Genomic DNA, 7,737 nt, shown 5'->3' on the forward strand with positions numbered 1-7,737 from the left:
CCGAAACTACCTTTCTTCTTAGAATAGACTGGACTTCAGTATTCTTACTAAACAAGCTACAAGATTGACATTTACTTTGATTGTTTGTTATGTAATATATCAACAATGGTTATAAACCAGATCGCGTATACATGTGACTCATTTCTTCGCTTTCCTTGTTACAGTCTTTGAATTATATATATTATATATATATATATATATATATATATATATATCATATATATATATATTATATTGTATATATATATATATAGAAATATTAACTTGAACATTAGCTTGTAAGAGTACATTTTAAACCGATTAATGCGTTGATGTGACACTTGCAATAAACGTATACATTATGCATCATTTACTGCACATATATAGTTCAATGTATTTCTTGTGAAATTCTCATTTAATTGCGATAGTAAACCACAATAGTCCCACAGATGCATCATGCATAATGTAAATGACCATAAATTATTAAAATATGCTTCTTAGTAAAAAAAAAAAATAATAATAATACATGTTTAGCCACTGACAATTCTTACCTGGAAGAAAGAATGACTTTCCTTGGACTGGTCCTGAGAAAGATGAAGAAAATGTGAAAGTTGAGCCTAAAAGCACACTGCAGCAGTAAGATGCTGCTCAGTGTGGTTAGATAAAAAAAACCGTGAACGCGCAAGGGAAACGAGGGCGAGCTTCAATCAATTCCCAATACCTAGAAATCAATTGAACTGGCGGTAGTTTGCGCTCATCCTAGAGTATGTCAACAAAACTTCCCTGATCTTCCGTCATATATCCCTTGTTTTTGTTATTTTTGCACCTGCTAACATTCTGCTCCAAATTCACTGCAGTCTGAGACAGAGAAACAAAACTACAAAGAAAAAGGAGGAGCCTTGCCGGGTCCTAATGCCTGTTAAGTAGAGTACCCCTACAGAACCTTAGAATCCACCAGTCGAGGATTTCAAACACAACAGAGGGATTTATTCTCCAACTTTATTTTAATGGGAAAGACAAATCTAAACGTATTAACTTGAATTTGTTTAAAGTTAAGTGTGTTCATGTATTAAGCCACAGCACTACATTGGTGTCATTGCAGCCAATTACAGTACAGTTTGAAATGTAAATCTAGCCTGTGTTTACTGTTATTCAGTTATATGGTGTTCTGCTTTTGACACAGTAGGCATGGATAGATAGATATAAACATTGATGTGCAGCAAAACCTAACTGTATTGTAGCTTTTTCGGGTTCTTCTGGGACAGAAATGAGACTGATGCCATGAGTAATGAATGCTCAAGCCATTTATTTATTTACAATAATTAATAAAATAAAATCATAAAGTGAGGGAAGGGAACTGGGAGCCGAAAATAAAAATAAATTATTACAATTAGTATCTGTTTCCTTTGGTCCTTTTCCACTCTATCTTTATCTCTCCCCACAATCCCCCCTCTCTGTCACTCTAGCTTTCTCCAGTTCTCCCGGTCTTTTCCCTACACCCCCTTATATCCTCTGGTTTGCCCCATCCCCCCATATTTTGCGCCAAACCCATATGCCAATTGTCCTCCACACACAACACGCAACCCCTGCACACACACACACACACACACACACACACACACACACAACATGCAACCTTTCTGCAGCGGGACCAGGTTCTCCTACAGGACCTCCATCAGCATTCCCTCACCGAGGGTGACTACACTCACCTGCATTGTGGCTCAGGTTCAGGCACTTGCAGTACCGGCACTGCGCAACGTCGCATGGCTGGTGAGACATGGCTGGTGAGACATGGCTGGAACAGAAAATCGAACCCCTGGAGCACCTTGATCCAGAGCGCCACTTGCCCCTCTGGTTCTCTGAAGCAGAGGAGCCACTGTAGCGAAGCATAGTCAGTGCTGACAGTGAAGGGCCTGCCGTACAAGTAGGGCCTGCAGTGGCGAATGGAGTGCACAACCACCAACAGCTCCCTCCGTGTGACACAATAGTTTCTCTCAGTCTTGCTGAGGGCCTACTGTAGTAGGCCACTATTCATTCCCCTTTAGGGCCCATCTGAGACAGCACATCTCCCAGTCCCACATCACTGGTGTCAGTGTCAAGCGGGAAGGGTAGGGCCAGGTCAGCGTAGGCAAAGATGGGGGCCATGGCCAGTGCATGTTGAATTTGGAGGAACGCACTGTTGCACTCTTCAGTCCAGCTGAACAGCTTCCCCTTCTCCTTGGTGGAGTGGTAGTTGGCGGGCGATGTCGGCAAACCCCCGGACAAACCGTTGATAATGTGATGCCAGCCCCAGGAAGTCCCTTACTTGGCGGACTGATGTTAGCGTTGGCCACCCTTGTACCGCCTCCACATTGGCTGGGTCTGTCGCAACCCCGTTGGCTTCTACCACTTGACTGAGGAACTGGGTCTCCTGGCACATCAGGTGGCACTTCCCTGGGTGTAGCTTCAAGCCAGATCCGGTCCAGCACCTCCCTCAGGTTGGCAATGGCCTCTGGATAGGTCGCTGCATGGACAAGCAAGTTGTTCATATAGTCCACACAAGCAGAGTGTGGAATGCCACTGAGGACACACTCCATGAAGCGCTCAAATGTGGCAGGGACATTGCAGTGAACTGCCAGAGGCCGAGTCCCATTGTGAAAGCTGTTTTTGGCTAGGCCTCAGGGGCTAGCTCAACCTGCCTGTAGCCACTGTACAGGTCAAGGGAGCTGAACCAGCAGGAGCCTGCGATTTTGTCCAGGGAATCTTCAATGCGGGGGAGCAGGTAGGCATCCTTTATCGTGACAGCATTTAGTCGCTGGTAATCGATGCAAAACCGGCTTCTGGAGTGTTAGCCGGCCCTGGCAAACAGCCAGGCTGGCTACATCTGTGGTTACTTCTGGGTGGCCTGTGCTACCACGCATCTGCTTGGGCTACCATGGCCTTGTTGTGAATGGGGAGGGCAACCTGGGCTGGCATGAGGATCTGCTCTAGGCGCCACACCTCCTGCACAGCCTTCGGCTTCACGAAAAGGATGTGCCGCTGTAGTTCTGCTGGCACTATTGCCCCAATAAACACATCCCTCCCTATCTTGTTCTTAGCCTCGTTGGACAGTTCTGTATATGCCTTCTGTATTAACATGTTACATTATTTCCCAGTGCCCCCAATGACTCACCTGGTCGCCTCCGTCGTTCCTTCAGCTGCGTCGTGTGTCAAAAAATGGATGCAGCCTGCCTGAATTTTTGTTCCACTGCAGCTGCCAGTGCAGTGTAGTTGGTCCTCTCCCCCATCGGCAGAGTCAAGATGCAGCTCTACGCCTCCCCATCTAGCGCAACGATCAATTGGCCTCCTTTCTCGGCCTCTGACCACTTGTGCACGATCACTTCAAATGCACTCTGGAAGGCCTCCCTCTTTCACTGTCTGGTTGGGGCAGACCCTTCTGCCTCGACTCTGCAGTGCGGTTTACTTCGGCCCGTACCTTGCTCTTGTCCTTTGTGACCTCAGGCTGGGGCTAACTTTCCAAACCATCTCATTCCTATCACACTCTTTCTAACACCAACGTAGCGTTTTTGGGTTCTTCTGAGACAGAAATGAGACTGATGCCATGAGTAATGAAGGCTCAAGCCATTTATTTAGTTACAATAATTAGTGAGGCAAGGGAACTAGAAGTCAAATAAAAATAAATGATTACAATTAGAATCTGTTTCCTTTGGTCCTTTTATCTCTCTATCTTTCTCCCTCACCACACACACCCCTATTTGTCACTAATTATTTTAATTGCGTAGCCTTTGCAATTTGATTATTATGTCTGATATATGCTACTGTATAGTATACATAATTGAATGCAGGCCTTCTCTCAGTATTGTGAATCATTAATATGCATTTTTTGCCATTGGCAAAAGTCTAATTGAAATTCGCAGAGATGAAATGTCCTGTCCTTAATAGTCCTCTGGGAAAAGAAGCAACTAAACAGAATGTCAGGTGGGACTACAATATATTGGAAAGCTTTTCTTCTCAAAATACAAATAGCATTTAGTAAAAATATTTATGTACCCGAATTGATTTAAAAGGTATGTTATCTTCTCGAAAGCATATCCACAGACTTTATAAGCAGTAAACCCAGGGACCAAAAACAAACAAAAAAGTGTCTAGATAAATAAATGCATAATGAAAAAGTAATGGCAGGAGTAGCCTATTTAAAAGATAACCACTAAAATATGTCCAGCTGAGCACTGTAAGCTTAAATGAACCATTAAATCCACAGACACCGCATCATATTCGTCCAGTAGTCACATTAATTGAGTGTTTTTGTTGGCATTCTTGATTGTTGTATTAAACTTCATATTTTTTTTATCTCCATTAACTTGATCACTTCATATAATCTAAAAGCTTTATAAGTGAAACACAACAGACATGTCCACAATTATTCTTTCAGTCTTCTTTTGAAATGCATTATCTAAAGTAACTTCTCAGTCTCAAGAATTTGGTACATAAACATTTTACTGCTGCACTGAGCCATTTAAAATTGAAATAAACAAATATTGTGTGTGTGTGCCAGATGGAGTCAAGCAGGAGCGATGTTGTTCAGACTAGTTTTGAGAGCTTGCTCTTCAGTCCGATTCAGAGTTAGTGTAAAGACTCATTTAAAGTATTAGGCGGACAGAGAGTTAAATTATTAAACGCAATAACGTCTTCTTTAAATATAAATATATATATACACACACACACACACACACACACACACACACACACACACATATACAGTATATATATATATATATCGTCAGAAATACAGCAGTTGTGCTGTCAGTTTAGTGACACAGAGCTGTTCTTTCAGCACCATAGGGTTCTCACACAACAGCTGTAGTATGAGCCGACATGCTTTTATTTGTATGTACTTGTATATGTCTTTATAACACCACAGTCTGCATAAAAGAAAGAGGTGTGTCTCTGCTGTAAGTATAGCTGTACCTCTACTATGTCTTCCTATACACAATTTTATTATTATTATTATTATTATTATTATTATTATTATTATTATTATTATTATTATTATTATTATTATACAGTTTCTGATTTTTACACAAATACACATACTAAATGTAATGATAGACAGATATACCCATTGGCCAATGCCCCAAAGAAATAAAGGTAAAGCCAAATCTAAATGGAATTAAATGACATTAATAGATTTTTCTTTAAAATCAAAAGAGATAAATAATCAATTCAGGTTTGATCTGGACTTTGAGATTCTGAATGTTCAGAATCATTCCACTTTGACAAATAATCTGCTATTGTTTATTAAAAGTCTGAATCTTTAATGGTAGGATATATTAAAAAATTGACCCTGTGGGTAACATGGACAAAATGAAAGAATCCGTACAAGCATGGCAGATTGAAAACAAAATATTACTGTGTTAGAATATATAGAAGCCCCTTCATATTAGACATAAATATGTTAATGTATAATGTGTACATCATTACAAATGTCAATATATATTTAGTGTTGCTGTTTTTAAAATCAGTTTAACAGTATTCATTATCCATACACATATGTTTACTGCAGTTTAGTCTTTTTTAATTACCTGTAAATTGGGGCCCCCTTTCCTTTTATCTTTATAAGGTGATGACTCACCCCTTGCCCTCCAAGAGAAAAACATGTTTGTTCTCGCTGCAGATATAAGCAATTAACAAGCAAGACCCCCCACAGTTTGACCATAGGCCATGGGTTGTTCATTTTAACCGAGTAAATGAATGTTAAATATATATCTGAAGAGGGAACAATTAGTTACGCAGTGATATATTTAGTGAGCAATCTGTGTTCACATGAGTAAAATGGGCAAAAAATGATCCACTGCCAGTAATTATGCAAACAATTGTATTTCATAGTTAAGGGTCTTGTGTCTTTCCAGTGGTCCAGGAATTCTGTGGCTACAAATTATGCTATACCAAATGGAACGGTTTGCACACACCTCTACTATTATATAAGGACAATGATGTAACGATTGTACCCACAGCACACCATGATGCCGTTCAATATTTGACCATGCAGTCTAACCATGGTGGTGCAATAATTTCTCCTTCAAAACTCCTACGAATGATCACCATATTTAAAATCTTTCCACAGATACAGAAAATGTATTAACTGCATCAAAGTTTGTTTTTACTTTTTCATATATATATATATATATATATATATATATATATATATATATATATATATATAGTCCAGTGCAGTAATTGCTTTGACACTCTGCTTCAATTAAATTATTCAAACTTTTGAAGTTCAGCTATCGTCCATTACTGGCGGAAATATTTGCACACCATGCACCAAGATTTGCATCATTGCACAAGAATCTGACTGTTCCTTTTTGCAAAATTAGATAATTCAGCAGACAGGGCATAATGCAAGACCTGAATTCAAAATATCTGGATCTCAAGGGCTGTTACATGTATGGGTTTCTGTTGTCAACATAAGTTGGAAAATTAACATTGTATTGAACCTTTCAGAGAGATAACATCTAAAAGCTGATTTAATCCACATATTAGATAACAGTAACAGGAATTTGTATTTGGCAAGTTGTGTTTCCAATTAGGGTAGTTTAATGCAGTTTAAAATTAATCTTTCTGTTCGAAGGCGTGTTATTAAGTATGTATTGCAAAAGAAAACACATGTAATCGTTGATTTTACAATATGATTGTGAAATTATGTCATTTCTGGTTGTATTGCAGGCACATTTCAATGATTAGGTTTACTGGTTATTGTTTTGTCTGGCTTGAATGACTTGAAACATAAAATTGATATAAATGACTTAAAGGGTTGTGGCAAAGTGGTGATTGGATACAGGTGAGTGCAGTGCAGAGCAGATTAATCACACAGACAATTGCTTTCAGGTGCAAGGGTGTTTTATTAATGATCCCAAAGGCAAACACCTGTAAATAATAAATGCTGGAGTGATACAGCGGCGCATATCACTCGTAACTGTAATCCCCGGGTTTGACCGCAAACGAAAGTCCAGTTTTTACATACACCAAAACTAAACACAAAACACAAGACAGTGAAATAATATTACATGCTAGTGGTGCTGTTCTCCGTGAAATGCACGGGTGAAAGTGATTCCTGGTTGATGCTGGCTTGCGCTACAGCTCCGGATCGTGTTGCTAGTAGTATAGTGAGACAAACAACAGTTACAGCGAACACTAACAAACACAAAACAAACACTCACGGTTTTCAGCAATACTCTTACACCTTTTAGATTAACTCTAACCATTTACAAACGAGCAGATTACTTTGCTACCCCCCTATGTTATACCCTCCCTCATGATCCCATGTTTAACGAGCACATCCGCTTTTCCAATCCTCAGATGCCACACCGATTCCCGTCTGGGTCATTGAGTTCGGGAACTGTAGCTCCGCCCCTTTTCTAGCTGGCCGACTTCCACCTACCCATGGGAATAAACTGTCATGCCTTTTAGTCCAGGTTACTCTATTCATGCAATGCAGTTTGTTCCATCCGTCACTATCGTCACTGTCAATATGGCAGAACACGTAACAGAAAGTGCCAGTTTCTGTATTTTTAAAAGTCATTTGATTGTATTAGTGGTAAATATTACTTGTTTTCTATGGCAAATTTTATTTTTTATTACTTTGTAAATCATTTTAACACACAAAAAGTTAGTTTACCTACCATAAACCTGGTTCCCCCGATGACCTCCTCGGTCCAGTCTACCAAGCGGAAAAAAACGTCATGCAGGTGATGACCGACACGACCTTGCGGTTGG

General features: G+C 39.9%; 1 protein-coding gene across 1 annotated transcript in view; it reads right to left on the reverse strand.

Annotated features, from left to right (window-relative positions):
* Positions 1–817, reverse strand: part of LOC121324194 (gamma-aminobutyric acid receptor subunit alpha-2) — a 73,438-nt gene extending 72,621 nt beyond the window's left edge. The window contains exon 1 of the mRNA XM_041265783.1: positions 531–817. The gene's annotated coding sequence lies outside the window, so the exon portion shown is untranslated. The remainder of the gene's footprint in view (positions 1–530) is intronic.
* Between the last annotated feature and the right edge of the window lie 6,920 nt (positions 818–7,737).

Source organism: Polyodon spathula, chromosome 1 (assembly GCF_017654505.1).
Source record: "Polyodon spathula isolate WHYD16114869_AA chromosome 1, ASM1765450v1, whole genome shotgun sequence".
Lineage (NCBI taxonomy): Eukaryota > Metazoa > Chordata > Actinopteri > Acipenseriformes > Polyodontidae > Polyodon > Polyodon spathula.